Source organism: Heloderma suspectum, chromosome 3 (genome assembly GCF_057233095.1).
Source record: "Heloderma suspectum isolate Gila_16-S chromosome 3, 16-S_ref, whole genome shotgun sequence".
NCBI classification, from domain to species: domain Eukaryota; kingdom Metazoa; phylum Chordata; class Lepidosauria; order Squamata; family Helodermatidae; genus Heloderma; species Heloderma suspectum.
This window is the reverse complement of record NC_139460.1, coordinates 192,560,057-192,577,406: the sequence shown is the minus strand read 5'-3', so window position 1 is coordinate 192,577,406 and position 17,350 is coordinate 192,560,057. Positions and strand designations below refer to the sequence as shown.

The following is a 17,350-nucleotide window of genomic DNA, read 5'->3' as shown; positions in this document are numbered from 1 at the left end:
TCTGAGAGAGAGGTTTATTAGTTTCTTGGTTAAGTAAATGTGTGTGTTCTGATCTAGAGGGATTCTAACTAATCATATCTCACATCATATTGCTGCTTTCATCCCCTCCTCATTGGCTTGACCCACCATCTCCTCTGTTGGGGCAAATAGTCTGTCATTCTCTTCAGCAAAAATGGTGGCTACCATGAGGAGAATGAGAGAGAATAGCAGGCAGGCACATATATGAGCTTGCAAGCCCAACTGCAGAGTTATGTAGTTTTCTTCAGAAAGACTCTAGCCACCATTTCCTTTTGCTCACAGCCTGACCAGAAAGGAACCTCCTTTATAATACTCATCTTATTTCTACAGTGGCACTGAACAGCCAACAGCAGCTGCAAGATATCTCCCCTCAAGCCTCTAGGTGTCTTAGTGAATATAGGTGAATATAACCCAACAGTGTGGGAAGTAATAGTTCTGCTCTATTCTGTGTTTGGCTGCATTTGGATTACTGTGTCCAGTTCTGGATGCCATACTTTAAGAAGGACATTAACAAACTGGTGAGTGTCCAGAGAAGAGTGACCAGGATGTTGAGGGGTCTGAGAATCAAGTCGTATGAGGAACAGTTGAAAGGGCTGGGTGTGATTAGCCTGGAGAAGAGAAGATTAAGGAGAGACATGATAGCTTCAAAAATCTGAAAAGCTGTCATGCAGAAGATGGAGCAGACTTGTTCTTTGTTGCTCCAGAGGGAAGGACTAGAACTAATGGGTGGAAATTGCAGGGAAGCAGATTTCTGCTGAACATTAGGAGAAACGTCCTAACAGTGGAAGCTGTTCAGCAGTGGAACAGATTGCCTTGAGAGATGGTGGGTTTACTGGAGATATTTAAACAGAGGCTGGACTGCCATCAGTCAGGGCTGTAGCTGCATCCTGCATTGTAGTCTCCCCTGAGCAGCAGGTTGGACTAGATTATCTCCACAGTCCCTTGCAACTCCATGATTCTATTATTTTTTATATCTATCTGTGTCTACAATATGGTCCTTTCCTCTCCCTTGTCATCCCCTTCCCAACCCAGATCCTTTACGACTATAATCCTAAACACATTTATTGGAGAGTAAGCCTGACTGAGTTCAGTGAGACTTACATTTAAGTAAATGTGTTTAGGATTGCGTTGTAGGGCTTCTGCTATAGGAAAAAAGATGTGAAGTTAAAAAGATGTAATAGGTTCTAGTTGAAGTTTAACTGACATAACAAAGTCTCGCTTTTTACTACTTGCCCTCACCACTTACAAGCCTAGCAGTTAACCCTAGTCACACATTTGCACAAGGGCAACTCAATGAGCAAAAGATTTATTAGATCACATTAAACATAAATCACATTATGCATAAACCCAACCCAGCAAAATATCATATAGAGGCAACCCCGATTAATCCTTTGCAGGGTAGCCAAACACAACTGAGTAGCTGAGCGCAATTCCTCAAATGTCCATGGATGGATTAGTTGCAAACCAGAGTCTTGTAGCCATTTACAAAACTTCACAAAGTATAGTCACTCTCAGCATTGGCTCAGAGGCCACCAGCTTGTAGCAGCCACCAAATCCTGCTCTGTAGATTGGGCTCTCACTCATTCAGAGCAGCTCTTTCTCCGCTCCTCAACAGCAAGGCAGCTTCTGGTCCAGGCAGGATCAGCAGTCATCAATAAGGCAAGAAAGTACATTGCAGTTCTGAAGAAGCTAGAACGATTGCCTGGTTCCTTATTAAAGTCAACTGTATTCTTGTCAATTCTGCTGTTCTTCATTCAAATGCCTTTTGAACCAGAGCAAGCACTGACAGCAGAACGGCTCCCCGTCCTCTCAACATCTGCCCTCTGGACTTTGGCCTAAATACCTACCTCAGACAACGTGAACACATTCATATTAACACCCCTGAGGTTGCCACATGTCTACTGTAGGAGAGGGTTGTGCTGGGGGATCTTCCTCCTCCTTCACAGAGGTCTCCCCTGGGCTTGGGTTGGCCAAGAATCTGAAAGAGATCTGTGATCAGGGTTTTCTGCTTTTTTATTATTTGTTCTTTTTTTACTTCAAAGCTGTTGCATGGGACTGCTGTTTGATGGGGACAGCAATGTTGGGTGAAAGTTTTAAACCTTTTCTTCCATCTCAAATTCTTCTAATTTAAAATTATTATTTATGAAGAGCTTAAAAATGCTGTACAAAGATTAAAAACCAAGACAGTCCTACCCACAAGCTTACAGTCTCATAGGCATGACACAAGAGGGAAAGGGGATGGGAAAGAAAGAAGAAAACATTATGGAGAACAACCATAAAAGTAGCAACCCGGTATAATTGCTTTTTATTGAAAATAAAGCCATCTTGCATAACTTAAATATTTTGATTTAACAATACTTTCCTCAACTCCTCTACCAAGAGAGAGGTTTGCTAGATTTGTAAATACACACACATGTGCGCGCGTGCACACATGCACGTCCGCACACACACACACATTTTCCTTTAAAGTGCTACTCTTGGTTCCCAAAGTCCCATCATACTCCAGTGTAAGCAAGGAACAGTATTAGGATGAGGCTGTGAAGAGAACAGGGTGAGACGCCACTGACAAAATCAGGCTTCATTTTTAGTGGCTCCCATTAAATTCTGTGGGGCAAAGTAAATGAGCTACAGTCTGGTGCACCCTTAAGTCAGGGGCAAAACCTGCCCCTTGTTAAATACACTAGAGTAACCAAGAAACAGCTTTAGCATTGTGACCCCACAATGGACCCCTTTAATTTCTCTCATGTAAGTGAATGGTTGCCATTCAGTTGTATAGGAATCAGGAAGGTGCTGCATTCAGGACAGCAAAGCTTGCCTTCTGTCGTTGACACTGGATAGCTTGTCCAACTCATAGCAAGGCTGTTGCAATGGGGCACAACATGTTTTTGGGCATGCAGCACACAGATGAACTGCATTACGCACGCCAATGATCATAGCTGCTGGCATTTTTGCTAATGTTTTAATAGACAAATGCTTATCAGTAGGAAAATAAGATTTAGAGTGTTTGTTTTTAGTTAACACAAACATTTTTGAGGAGTTGTAATGTTCATTTTTTTCTTCCTTGCCATTCATTCAGGTTTGATTTACCAGACAATAGCTTGAGCCACACATGTGATAAACCTCATGCTGCCAGCAGTTATGGACTTGCCCTCTAGCATGTTCTGCAGTGGGAAGTACCCAGTTCCCAGCATTAAGGGCTGGATTCAGTAACTCACTAACAGCCTAATCTTAGAGAATTAATGTTTGCTTTTACCTAGCAGAGTTCTGGGCCTTCTGAATAGCAGTGTCGTCATTTTAAAACTGTGGAATCTGATCTCTTTGTTCTTCTGTCTGTGAGTTACACAGTATCCAATGAGGTTGCAGAAATGAAAGGATGAATTCCCATTTTGATTAAATGCAGGCATTCAAAATGGATAAGCAAATCATTTTAATGGTATACTTTTTCACCTTTGATACGGGAGTGAATTGTGTTTGAAATCAGAAAACTGTGATTGGAATGGAGTTCTTGTCTGTCTCATAGACGTTTTAGAACATGTTCATCAGAAAAACAGGAATGGCTATAGCTCTCTGCTGAGTGCACACTCTGTGGCAAATCCAGGTTTGCTTCCATGTAATGTGTGGAATGACCCTTGCAAGAAAAATAAACACTACTGACATCAAACAGCAACTGTTTAGCTGACAGGACCCACTCTGCTCAGAGCCAGTCAGATTAGTAATACCTTGATAGGGTAGGATGTTGTGTATTAAAATGGCCAAGGGGTGGGACCTTAGGAAACGAGAAACACCAAGTCTCTAGTACCACCTCTCAGCATAATAGGTTGAATCTGCTTATGTAAGGGCCATTTTCACCTTTTACTAGGGCATAATATGAGAGAAGTGAAACTGAATTCAAAGACCTTCTTCCATTCCTACAAACTCTTGCAGAAGCACGAGGAACACTACTGTACTTTCCTATTATAACACTGTGCAAACTTCCACTAATAGTTGTGCAACGGTTTGTATAATAGCACTAGTGCCTTTCTCTTTTCTCTTCTCAGCTCTTTGGATCCAGGCCACTGTGTGGGAGAATGTGCACAGCAACTATTAGACTGGTTAGAATAAGAGGGAGGGGTTCATAGTCTGCCTTCTGGCCCAGTCAAGACACCCACAAACTGAGTTTGGGGAAGAAATTTGGGGGAAATCATTGCCCCATCATTCGGAAACTTCCTTACTCCATACTTTAGGTGTTCTGGACACCTTAAGAATAAGGAATCTCTGACAGCGCCAATCAAAATAAGGCATGTCACAAGGACATGCTGTCTTGTAAATTTCTTGTCTATAAAATTGCCAATATAGAGTGTTCAAGGCTTGATTAAACCACACTTGATGGTTCACAGCTGAAGCGTGAGCTGCCTTCCATGGAGAGAGATAGTGTTTGAGATGATGTGCAGTGATATGAAAGCGCTGCTATGTGGTGTCTTATCTGTCTTGCACATGGGGATCATCACTAGATGTTGCATGTATCAAGCTCATGCTTGAATTTGGAGCTCTGAGGGGAAGCTGTCAAGTAGCTGGAAAGAGGGCTCCCTTCTGTAAAATGGTTGTGAGCAGCTTGCTTTATGTAACAAGTTCTATAATTTTTATTAGTAATAGTGTGATTTTGTAAAAAGATCATAGGAACCCTAAAGCTTATTTTAAAAGTAGCGTTTTACTTTTTTCCTCCCTCTTTTTGCCTTTGGCTATCAAGTATTATCTACCAAATGAACATAATAGTTTTTGAAAGCTTGTATAATACATGGTTTCCCTTTTTCAGCTTTGAAGAAAATGACTTCTGCAAGTGCATGGCTGGCAAGCAACATTTACTGTTCAGATAAATTGAGTGCAAAATTCTTTGTGTTATAAGAGTTAGAAACAAATTTTACATTGAGCAGACAAGGAGGATTAACCCTGCAGTCCTAAAAAATTATTACATGGTAGTAGATTCCTTTTTAACCCACTGTATACTCCTTTCACATTTTCCAGTTCAGACATCATGCCAAACCATGATTAAGGAAGCGGAACTATGGTTAGTGTGATGGCTCAATTGACAAAACATAGTTATGGCTGTTGCTCTAGCTCCAAAGGCCATTGTGCCATGGAGACAGGCGTGAAGCTGAATGATGAGGAGATGGAAAATGAAAGCAGACAAGCAGTTCTGAATCATGGTTTGACTGTTCTACACCCCATGGTTTGAATTCTAAACCATGATTATCCAGGCTGTTGCTTGGTGTGATGTCTGACACCCTGTGCAGATGATCATATAATATACATATTATTGTTTATAGCCAATGGCCATTAAAATATAAACACCAAAAACATATTTATAAGGCATTGAGCAATCAATGCAATAAAACAATTGTTGTTGTTCAGTCGTTAAGTCGTGTCCGACTCTTCGTGACCCCATGGACCATAGCACGCCAGGCCTTCCTGTCCTAAAACACAAATAGAGCCTTGGAAATACAAATAACAGATTTTAAGCATATGTTTAAAAAACGAAATTCTCTTTAGCTTTTGTCACTAATGTGATCCAGAAAGACCACTCTTAACTTTTTTGCAGCTAGCGGGAATAGCCTACTTTGTAACTGACCATTTTGTCTATGTCTGCCAGCAGCCATCTGATCTTAAGATCATAGGCTAGGTCTTCTAGAGGTCTGAAAAGGGAGTATGAACTTGGCCCTAGGTAAATTATATATAGGACAATATAAGATATAATGCATGACATCTTCGATTTGGCCTAATCTACATACACAGAAACGATCTTTTGTTGGCTTTTCCATGGAGCCAGTAAGAGTGGCTGCTCCTCCTGGCACTCACCAAGGCATGGCACCCGCAAAACTAGGGACTTGGCCAATGCTGGGAGAAGCATGTGCTTCTCCATGCTGGTAGAGGCACAGAACTCTATGCCTCTTCCAGCACAGAGCAAGGGTAAAATGAGCAGGGTGAGGGGCAATGATGTCAGTGGACGTGACCACACCCACTGGCATCAGTCAGTCCATGGAGGGCCTGAGGGGCAATCTGACCCACACCCCAACAATGTTCTGCACTCCTCTTCTACATAGATAGTATCGGTTTTTGGAGATTAGGAATGGGACCAGCAGATTTGATCACACACATCCCTCCCCACTGATTATCCCCAGGAAAGGTAAGGGATTGAGCTATAATGTATTTAAGTCACGTTTCCTCCCTGCTGTACAAGCTAATAGAACACAGTGGTTTTCTTGTTAAGGATAACGGGAAGTTTTCAAGCAAACCTACAAAATGTACACAGGTCATAGATGAGTACTTGCTCCATGTGCAAATTGCATATGAAAAAAAGTCATATAGTCATATTTCCCATTTTTAATATTGTTTTACCATAGTCTGTGCTTCTTGATATGTGTCAAATATTCATCATAGTGTGATATCTCCTTTTGCTTTATTGCCAGACTGTCATAAATTTAAATTAAACAGTGAACCACTCAAAATATTGCTATCTGTGATTAACTTAAGGCGTTATCAGTTTCTGGAGTCCATATTAGCAAGGGTAGGTAGGAACCTTAATTTCGACATAGCATGCTGCCGCTGAGCTAGCAATTGCAGCCAGGGCCTTTGATAGCGCAGAAGTACTGCACAATAGCTCTTGAACTGCCCTGTCATGGAGGAGGTAGAAAAGGTTCCCAAGGCCTTTCATAACATCTTTGAGTTTGTTTTGCCCATAGGAATTGTAGATGATGGGGAAAGCAGCAGCCGCAAGACTTGAGACTAACCAGGGAATGTATGGCTGGCGTTCTGGGTTTTCTGTGGTCTTATTTTCTAAGAGAATTTTGCATGAAGAAAAGCTGCATGGTGGCATTTATAAGCCATGCAAATCAAGAGTATTTGCATGTACCTATTTTGTACATGTCTGCTTCTCCAGCATGGGAGCAAGGGGCTAATCATCTAATATGGCTTTACACTCAACTCTTGGGGAGGTCTGTTCTGCTTCCCACTGGAAATCCATTTCCCATGCTTGTTCTCTGATTATTACAAATCTGGTTTAGGAAAGAAAGAGCAAGGTAAGTTTTTCAAGATGCTGAATTTGGTCATGCTTTAAGCTATGATTTTTCAAGTCCCACTAGTGCCACTGCAGCTTACGTTGATCTACACTGTGATGCTAAACTGCGCCTGTGCCCATATAACTAGAACTGTTGGGATTCATTGCTTTTGGTGGCAATGGCCAGGCATAACAGTTGCTGCTGCTGCTATATACATTTTCTAATCAGAAAGAGCATTTTTCAGCCTGAGAGCCACATTCCCTTGTGGCCAACCTTCAGGGGCTGCCTGCCAGAGGTTAGTGGGGCCAAAGCAGAAGTGGATGGGTGGGCCACACTCATACACCATCCCATCCCATCCCATCCTATCCCACACCACACCACACCCTCTCTCTTATACACAGGCTCATGCCCGGCAACAATGAGGCTTGAAAAAAAGCCTCCCATTGGCTCCTTTTGGGTAATTTTTTCCTAAGCCTAATTGCTACAGGTGGGATTTAGGGGAATCATAGGGAGGAGAGGACTAACCCTTCCCTCCGGCAGCTGCACCCCTAAACACATGTAAATCCACCCCCACCCTGAGCAGCAATTAGGCTTGAAAAAAGCCTTCCACTGGCACCATTGGAAGCATTTCTAAAACCCTAACTGCTTTACAGGGGAGGCCATGAGCCAGTCAGGGAGGCTCTGTGGGCTGCATCTGAGCAATGGGCCACTGTTTCCCCACTCTAAAGCTTGTAGAAAGGACCAAGAACAAGCAATTCCTTCCCTGATGAAACTCAGTGTGGCATACATGAAAGTCCCCAGGTGATCTCCCATCCTAGACTAACAAGATGAAGACCTGCTTAGCTTCAGCAAGATGGCTGTGTCATGTGCCTTCCAACCATGCGCTGGGCCTAGAGCTGTTATTGATGTTGCAGTCCCAACACTGATTTTTTAGATATAGAAGTGGGAGAAAGCAGTAAGCCAAGCAGCAGGAGTGGTGGTGGATGGCTGCAACAGGGACAAGAATCAGTTATTGGAGGGACATTCTGTGGCTGCATCTTGCAGTCAAAGATAAAGATGAATTTGATAGCCACTACTGTTAGATTGGATGAGCAGGCAGGCAAGCAAGCATACATGCAAAATCTCCCTTTACAGATTACCTGTGGGAGGCATGGGGTGGGGGGGATATTAGTCCTTCTGAGGTACCCAGTGACATTATCATATGTATCCAATATAAATATGACTGTATTCGCTAAAGATACTGTGATGTTTCAGGGTTTTTTTTACAGTCAGGGCCAGAAATATTGGAGCAAGGATAACTGTTTTGGCAGTTGGCCTCTGTACACCACCACGTTGAAGTTGAAAGGAAACACACCCAGATGGGAGCGAAGTCAGGACTTTCAGCTGTAATTCAAGGGGTTTGACAAAAGTGGGGCATAACCATTCAGGAAGGACAGCCAGTGGCTTACACACACCCCCATTGTTGGTGGCTCATAAGTAATGGAACAAACCAACATCATTTCAAACTTCAGGATCGCCTTTAATACCTGGATGAAAATCCTTTGCAGTCAATGACTGCCTGAAGTCTGGAACCCACGGACATGACCAAATGCTGAGTTTCCTCCCTCGAGATGCTTTGCCAGGCCTTTACTGCAGCTGCCTTCAGCTGCTGTTTGTTTGTGGGTCTTTCTGCCTTCAGTCTTGTCTTCAGTAAGTGAAAAGCATGCTCTATTGGGTTGAGATTGGGTGACTGACTTGGCCATTGAAGAACATCCCACTTCTTTGCCCTGAGAAACTCTTGGGTAGCTTTTGCTGTATGTTTTGGGTCATTATCCATCTGCAATATGAAGCGGCGTCCTATGAGTTTGGCAGCATTCAGCTGAATCTGAGCAGAAAGTATAGCCCTATACACTGCAGAATTCATCCTGCTGCTTTTATCAGCAGTCAGGTCATCAAGAAACACCAGTGACCCGGCTCCATTGGCAGCCATACATGCCCATGCCATAACACTGCCTCCACCATGTTTGACAGATGATGTGGTATGCTTTGGATCATGAGCTGTTCCTTTCCTTCTCCATACTTTTCTCTTCCCATCATTCTGGTACAAGTTCATCTTGGTCTCATCAGTCCAAAGAATCTTATTCCAGAACTGGGCAGGCTTTTTTAGGTGTTTGCTGGCAAAGACTAATCTGGCCTGTCTGTTCTTGAGCGTTACCAGTGGTTTGCACCTTGTTGTGAAGCCTCTGTATTTACATTCATAAAGCCGTCTCTTGACTGTAGATGTTGACAGTGAATGCCTACCTCCTCAAGAGCGTTCTTGACCTGGCTAGATGTTGTGAAAGGGTTCCTCTTCACTATGAGCAGAATTCTGCAGTCATCCACTTTAGTTGTCTTCCGTGGTCTTCCAGGCCTTTTGCTGTTGCTGAGCTTGCCTGTTAATTTCTTTTTCAGGATGTTCCAAACTCTTGTATTGGCCACTCCCACTGTTTTTGCTATCTCTGTGATGGGTTTATGTTGTTTCCTCAGCCTAATGTTGGCCTCCTTCACTGGTATGGACACCTCTTTGGAACTCATGTTGGGGGTTCCAGTGAACAGCTACCAAATGCAAATGTAACACTCAGAACCACCTCCAAGCCTTTTATCTGCGTGATTGGTCATGGGGTACCCAGGAAACAGGCCACACCTGGCCATGCAGCTGCTTGTCAGGCATTCGTTCCATTACTTATGAGCCACCAACGATGAGGGTGTGTGTCTGCCACTGGCTGTCCTTCCTGAATGGTTAGCGCCCCACTTTTGTCAAACCCCTTGAATTACAGCTGAAAGTCCTGACTTCGCTCCCATCTGGGTGTTTCCTTTCAACTTCAATGTAGTGGTGTGCAGAGGCCAACTGCCAAAACAGTTATCCTTGCTCCAATATTTCTGGCCCTGACTGTATAACTAGGATGAGGAGGGGCAGACTGCAATTGCCACAGAGGCAAATAAATGACTATTTAACAATATTTACTTAAGAAAGTTTGGTGAATAATAACAGTAAGAAAACAACAGAATTATGAACCAAATATGTTCAACTCCAATTTCAAGCAACGGTTTGCTGTGAAGAGCAGTGTTATTGTTGCTGGACCAGCAATACTTGCTTATCCCAGTTCTCTAGTCCTTGGTTGCCTGTCCCTGTGTGGAGGTGCAGTCTTCATTGAGCTGCAGACTGTCTCCTTCTCCTTCACCACCATGCTGCTGGTTTCCGTGAATTTCCTTCACACCACCTCGTCTTCTCTCACACCAACCACCTTCCCTTTCCAACTGGCATTTTGCTCTCTCCTCCCTCCATTCCACACCCCTTCCCTTTTACACAAACCACATTCCAAGGCCCTTAGAGGCAGGCATTACAATACTTGTATACTATTACTCCTAAGCGCAAACCAGTTTAGATAGAAAAATATAATATTTTCTCTCCTCTCGTTAAAAAAAAAAAAAATGTAAAACAGTGCACAATGACCACATGCCCATTTTCTCCATAGGGCAGTATTGAAATCCTTACTGTGGTAGCAGATTACACAACATCTGCTAGCTGTGTGCAAATATTGATGAGACAGGCACCCTTTTATACCGCTGTAGCCTTGGGGAACACTCCCTTTCTCAGAACCAAGGTCAGTTGTTAGACTGACAATCATTGCTATATGACCATTGTCCTCTAACAAAACGACAACGAGGGATGTTTTTGTATAGCCGCAGTTGTGTTGCCCATCATTGATCTTGGTTTCTAGCAGAATGCCCAGTGTATCCATTGTATGGGGCAGGAAGAAAACAAAAATGAAGGGGTTTTTTGTCCAGTTCCTCATCGTGATGAAAGTTTACTATGCAACTTGGGATTCTGGGAGGGACATTTCATTTTTTCAGTGTTGCCAGTAAGAACGTACTCTTCAACTACTCATGATCTCAGCTCTCTTGGATTGTGAGACTGGATTGTTGTCTCATAACAACATAAGAGTTGCTGAATCAGACCATGCTGAATCAGACCAAGGGACCATCTAGTCAAGCATTCTGTTCACACAGTAGCCAACTAGCTGCCTGTGGGAAGCCCACAAGTAGGACATGAGCTGAAAAGCACCATCCTGCTTGTGTTCCTCAGCAACTGGTATTCAAAGGCATACTTCCTCTGATACTGGAGGTAGTATATAGCCATGATGACTGTGCCATTAATAGTCTTACCCTCCATGTCTAATCCCCATTTAACACCATCCAAATTGGTGGCCATCACTACATCTTGTGGTAGCAAATTTAATATAACTATGTGCTGTGTGAAGAAGTACTTCTTTTATCTGTCCTGAATCTCCCACATTTAACTTCATGGGTTACTAATATTATGTTTAGTATTATTTAACAGTAATAGTATTATGAGAGAGGGAGAAAAATGTCTCCATATCCACTTTCTCCCCACCATGCATAATTTTGTACACCTCTATCATGTCTCCCATTACTCGCCTTTTTCCTAAGCTAAACAGTCCTAGCTGGTTTCCTGCTTCCCCCTTAAAGCCTTGGTTTGCAATCTCTAGTCCTTGAGCCATTTCACCAGAAAGAGTGAATTCTGACCATATGTGATGAATAATGCTTAATATGATTTCTGGGAATTTCTCTACCTCAGGACTTGGAAAAGAGGTGGTTGACCTGCAGCAATCACTCACTCTTGTGTGTAATCACAATTTTAAGTATGGCTCCACGTGTTTTGTTTTGTCAAGATGTCTGTATGTGAAATCCTTGTTAATATTTTACAAAACTGTGGAAGTGAAATTTTGTCACAAGGTAACTAGATGTGCACATTGACCTTCCAATAGAAAAATATGAGAACTTATTAAACTTAGTAAAGGTTAAAGGCATCGTTGATCCTTTCTGTAAGTAAGAACTATATAACAATTTCCTAGAGTCTTATTCCGTTTTCTCTTGATCTCAACCGTGGATACATTCTGTTATTAAACATTGTCGTACAAGTCAAACACAAATGGAAGGAGCAATCCTATGGCCGCTAGACAGCGGCTAGACAGCCATAGGATATGGTGTTTTCTGGGAACTGACCTCGGAGTCCACGCCCCGAGGCAGTGTGGCATAGCCCCATCCTCTGCGCTCACAAGAGGGGCGTGGGTCGGCTGGGAAGGAGCGTGGCTGGGGGCATTCCGGGGCGGGGAGAGCGTAGCTGCCTGTACGACACGTCCTATGTGCCGTACAGCAGCCTCCTTCCCCGCTCTGTGCTCCCACGGCTATACAGCCGCAATTGGCTGTCTACCTGAAAAAGCAGAGCAGGAGGAGTATGGCGGGAACGATCCCCTCTGTGCTTCTCCTGCCCTGCTTTGGATAGGTTGTCACTTCTGAGTTCGGAGGCGGCTGCCTATCTAGATAGGATTGTGCCCTAAGACACTTCTAGAATGTTCTAGATATGCTTTGATATAATTGTTTTAAACATTCCAATCAACATCCCATGGAAGCGCATTCTTGTGAAATGGCTATAAATGCTGTTAATATGTGCTTACATGGGGTGTTGATTGTGATACTTAGAACAAGTAGATCAAAGCATATATAGGGCAAACTAAGCATATCAGGGCATACTCAGATATGTGATACCCCTGGATTGTAGTTGTTAAAAATATGTTTAGTTGGTTTGCTCTGAGCATATCTGATCTTATATGTTCATCCTCAAATTAATTGTCATAATAATCATACAACTGTTCCTCAGTTAGCTGTTTCCCATTCTCTGAACTTAATGCCTGTTCCCCATGATTTTGGAATTTGCACATATCCATGGATGTAAGCCCATTTTTCAGACAGATACATTTTGGCACCTCACACTTTTTCGTACAATTTGGTATAGATTAGTGGTGCTAGAAGGTGCTGGCAGGCCCTTCATCCAGTGTATGGTTTCCGGGGGTATGATTTGGGGAGGCCCAAAGCTTATTGGGGGAGGGACACAGCCCTAGTTCCTTATTCATTTGTTCATACATTGACTATTATTGGCATGATAATGATACGCTTGACAGTATCTGGCATCCATACGAAGCATTGGGCTGGATGAGATGCTAAGCACAACTAAACTGTTCACTGTAAAGCACAATGCTAAACTATGGTCCTTTCTGGTGATGCTCAGTGAGGTCCTCAACACAGGATTCTAGCAGGCTTGATTCAAAGCACAGTTTTGTAGCCTGCGGTCTAAAATGTGATAAGCCACAGATAGTGGGTTCGGGGTTTTTTGGTTTTTGAAGTATCAAATATTATTTTTAGCCTAGGCCAGTAGAACAAAGGAAGCTATAAAGGCCAAATATTCTAGCCTGCTTGCGTGATGGAATCCTTATATCCATGTGATATTCCCACTTATTCCAACATTACCCTGGTGAATCCCATACTGAGTAACAACTTGGTATGAGACTTGGCACTTTTTCTGCAATGGAGGTGTTGTCAGATGATGTGCTTGTATCGGAGTAGCATAGTAGGTGTGGGTACTTGCCTGCTGCTCCCTCCTGCCTGTCTTGTGTATTTAATATACAAAAGCTCCCTATGTCTCCAGTACTTTCTCTCTTTCCTTAAAAGGAAACTGACCCTGTGAAAGGCTGCCCTGAAACGTCCCCACTTTTCCAAGCAGCAGGAACACAAAACAGCACATTGGTATTAGAGTTACTCCTGAAGAAAGCAGGAAACACCAAGGTGAAAATGGCACAAATGTCAAACCACATTTTGCAGACAAATTTTGCCTTGATGATCACTGCACTTACAAAAAGAAAAGAAAAAGAGAAAAAGAATTTAGCACTTGGAATTGTTGTGAATTTTACTGCTTCTGACAACTCTGGTAACACAAGTTTTAAATGAAGGAAGACACGGCATGGCATACCCATGTGAATGTTCAACTCCTGGCGCAGTTTTTTCTGGTGATGTGAAAAGGAATGGGAGCCTTATAAACGGGATCGCTTCCCATTTTACTCAAACTTACTTTGCTTTCTCAAAGCAAATGGGACACTGCCAGTGTCAGTTCAGTTTCATGATTAAGATGTGGATACTCATTTGTCATAGTGCTCCCTCATCCAATGTGAGGCCTTCATCAGGAGGGCGAGGGGGTGGGGAGGAGAAAATGTGTTTACTGGCAAGAAGCCCAGTTTACACAATTACAGTGGCTGAAACAAGCCACTGTGCGTGCCGGCTGGATTTCCCTAATTACTGTTGGGTTATTTGAGGGTTGCTGCTCACCCCAAACAAGCCATGCCACCTGGGTTCAGACAACATGGCAAGCCTCGCTGGTGTGGGTAATTATGGAAATCCAGCTGGTATGCATCGTGGCTGCAACAAGGCACGGTGGCTTGTTTCAGCTGCTGTAATCGTGCGAACCAGGCAATGAATAGATATGGTAGAGAAGGTGGAGAGAAAAATGGAGATTAGTTTAGTAATGGACATTCCAAGCAGGTGTCTAGGAAGGGATGTTTACTGATGCTGTTCCTGAGAAGGCATAATAAAAAATGTGTATAGAAAAATGTATGCACCTTTGTTTGAACAACCTCAAAAGTGCTAAGCTATCACATGTTGCATTGCATTCAGTTACTTAGATTTGAAATCAGTGTAACTAATGTAATCGATTAAGCACCTACCTAAACATTACAGGAATAAGTAAGGCAGAGAGAAGTTTCATGAAAATTGGCTGTGGGGACTGCTTGCAGGTGTCATGGTATTGTGGCAAGCATTTTACCTCTGAGTTCAGTTGTCATTTGCTGAAGAGGTATTGTGAAACACATCAACGGGCAACTTGAGTGGGAGCCAGATTCAGTCCCACTGGAGCTGGCGTGGAGGGAGAAAGCTAGGGCCTTGTAAACCTGAACAGTTTGTTGGTGGAACTGGCCAGGGAGGAGACAGGGCTTCAGTTAAAGGCATTCCATGTTTAAAACAACCTTTGTTTCCTCTCACTGAGGCCATTTTTCTTTGCCTTCTTAGGACAGGGTAATAGGAGGGGGCTGAGTAAACTTTACTTATAGATTTGAAGTCCCAAGGCTTTTTGTGCAACACTGCATAATTCTTCCTCATTGTGCCATTTGTTGGCAGGCAGTTGGTTACAGCCATTGCCTCACTTGGTCTTCCTGCTAAAGAATTGGTCATACTTCCCAATTTTAAGTAGTCTTGCATGGACAAAGTAGTTGCTCCTATCCAAATAATTATAGTGAGCAATGCAATTGACATTTTTGTTGTTGCTTTTTTTGCCATTTGAGGTTAATGCGACAGAGAGAAAGGAGCCCTTTCATTTAATTACCTTTAGATTTGTGTGGATTTCCCTCAGTTTCCAAACCCCTCTTCTCCTGGCTGCCAATTGATTTCCCATATGGGGTTATCTTTTTCTTTCTGTGGCACCAGCTGCTAGTACTGAAGCCAGCCAGCACCAAGTTGCCTGGTGGCTGTGGCTGTGATTTGGCAGCATTAATGAGAATGGAGACACATTTTAATGCTTGGCATTACTTTTGTAGTCTGTGGGTCAATGCAGGCATCAGGCCAAGCCATGGTTAAGGAAGCGCCTTCTGATGACAGTGGAGTTAAAGGTGTACTGAAGGAGGTCAAGGAGAGTGCAGAGAAGCTGAATGAATTCTTTTCATCCGTCTTCACTGCAGAAGATATAGGACAGATACCTGTGCCTGAACTGATGTTTTCAGGAAGGGAGTCTGAGGAACTGAAGCAAATAGTGGTGACAAAAGATGACATTCTCAACCTTATTGATAAACTGAAAGCAAATAAATCACTGGTATCCATCCTAGAGTTCTCAGAGAACTCAAATATGAAATTGCTGATCTTCTAACCAAAATATGCAACATGTCCCTAAGATCAGCCTCTGTAGCAGAGGACTGGAAGATGGCCAATGTAACATCAATTTTCAAAAAGGGATCCAGGGGGAATCCAGGAGATTACGGGCAGGTTAGCTTAACGTCTGTTCTGGGTAAATAAGTTGAAGGCATTATTAAAGATAAAATTAGTATATAGGAGGTAAAATTAGTAAGCATATAGGAGGACAAGCCCTGCTGAAAAAGAATCAACATGGCTTCCGCAAAGGTAAGTCCTGTCTCACTAACCTTTTAGAGTTCTTTGAGAGTGTCAATAAACATGTAGACGGGGTGATCCAGTAGACACTGTTTATTTGGATTTCCCTTTTGAAAGTTCTTCACCAAAGACTCGTGAGCAAACTTTGTAGTCATGGAATCAGAGGCGAGGTCCTCTTATGGATCAGTAACTGGTTAAAGAATAGAAAGCAGAGGGTAGGAATAAATGGTAAATACTCCCAATGGAAGGAAGTAAATAGTGGGGTCCCACAGGGATTTGTATTAGGACCAATGCATTTCAGCCTGTTCATAAATGATCTGGAATTAGGAGTGAGCAGTGAAGTGGCCAAGTTTGCGGATGACACCAAGTTATTTAGGGTGGTTAAAACAAAAAGAGTTTGTGAAGAGCTCCAAAAGGATCTCTCCAAACTGGGAGAATGGGCATCTAAATGGCAAATGCAGTTCAGTGTAAGCAAGTGTAAAGTGATGCATGTTGGGGCAAAAAATCCCAAGTTCAAGTATAGCTTGATAGGATCTGAGCTAGCGGTGACCAACCAGGAAAGAGATCTTGGGATTGTGGTGGACAACTCAATGAAGTTGTCAACCCAGTGTGTGACCACTGTAAAAAAGGCAAACTCCGTGTTAGCATAATTAGAAAAGGAATTGAGAATAAAACTGCCAATATCGTACTTCCCTTACAGAAATCTGTGGTGCAACCACGCTTAGAATACTGTGTACAATTCTGGTACAATTCTGGTTACCACACCTAAAAGCAGATGTTGTCGAGCTGGAAAAAGTGCAGAAAAGGGCCCAGGGGCTGGAGCATCTCCCCTATGAGAGAAGTTTACAACAGCTGGGCTTGTTTAGCTTGAAAAAAAAGGAGGGCAAAGGGCGACATGATAGAGGTGTAAAAAATTATGCATGGTGTGGAGAATGTGTATAGGGAGACATTTTTCTCCCTCTCTCAAAGTACTAGAACCCGGGGTCATCCTATGAAGCTGATTGGTGGGAAGTTCAGGTCAGATAAAAGGAAGTACTTCTTCATGCAGCGCATAGTTAAACTATGGAATTTGCTAATTTCATAGTAATTCCGTCACTACAGGATGTAGTGATGGCCACCAATTTGGATGGCTTTAAAAGGGGGTTGGACAAATTCCTGTAGGAAAAGGCTATCAGTGGCTACTGACTTGATGGCTATGTGCTACCTCCAGTACCAGAGGCAGCAAGCCTATCTACACCAGTTGCTGGGGAACATGGGTGGGAGGTGCTGTTGCACTT

The 17,350-nt window shown here is 43.0% G+C and overlaps 1 protein-coding gene across 2 annotated transcripts in view; it reads left to right on the top strand.

Annotated features, from left to right (window-relative positions):
* The window catches only part of DLG5 (discs large MAGUK scaffold protein 5), a 162,548-nt gene that overhangs the window by 50,552 nt on the left and 94,646 nt on the right, over positions 1-17,350 (top strand). The gene's annotated exons all lie outside the window — the stretch shown is intronic.